Source organism: Octopus bimaculoides, chromosome 5, assembly GCF_001194135.2.
Source record: "Octopus bimaculoides isolate UCB-OBI-ISO-001 chromosome 5, ASM119413v2, whole genome shotgun sequence".
NCBI lineage: Eukaryota > Metazoa > Mollusca > Cephalopoda > Octopoda > Octopodidae > Octopus > Octopus bimaculoides.
In genome coordinates, this window is record NC_068985.1 from 115,776,390 (window position 1) to 115,777,345 (window position 956).

The following is a 956-nucleotide window of genomic DNA, read 5'->3' on the forward strand; positions in this document are numbered from 1 at the left end:
ATATATATATATATATATATATATATATATAAACACACACACACACACACACAAAAACACATATATATTAACATACAGAGGCACAGAGACATTTATACATACGTATCCAGTCAGGAATTTAGCCGTCTTTCTGTACATAGTCTCTTATACATCCATTCGTGCAGTCATTTCCTCTATATTTAAAGAAATGCACTATCAACACCATAACCACCACCACCTCTACCGAGACTACCACTACTACCACCAAGATTACTGCCACCACAAGCAGTAACACTACTACCACCACCATCACACGTTATCGTTGAACACATTCCGCCAAGTTTTACATAGATACGGTGGTGCGAATCTCACATAGTAACCTCAGCCTATCCTAGATTCGTCAAAGATGAATCTGCTAGCCGGCATAGGTCATGCCCAAAATATCACTAGCTCTCTCACAAACCATAGCATTTTCAGTCAATAAAGTTCATCCCGTATCGATGATATGGAATCAAACATCTTTCTTTGACTGTTCTGTATCAATAGTAATCTGTCTTTGTTAAGCTTATCTTTCGTATTGCTGTCATACCTACTCGTTTTATGTATCTAAATTTATACAAGCACTACATATATACATACATACATAATAAATTCATATATACAAACATTCATAGATACATACATACATACATTCATACATACATACATAATCATATGTATGCATATATGTATGTATGAATGTATGAAAGGATGTATATACGTATATTTTTTCATGTGTGCATATTTGCATCCATGCATATTTGGATGTATGTGTGTGTATGTTTGTACTTACCTTTATATACATATTTATATATGCTTACTTATCTATTTATCAGTCTGTCTATTTATCTATCGATATATCTATAATTATGGATAGTTAGATAAAAAGATAGACTGACAAACAGACATATAAATAGATAGTGATACCTATATATATA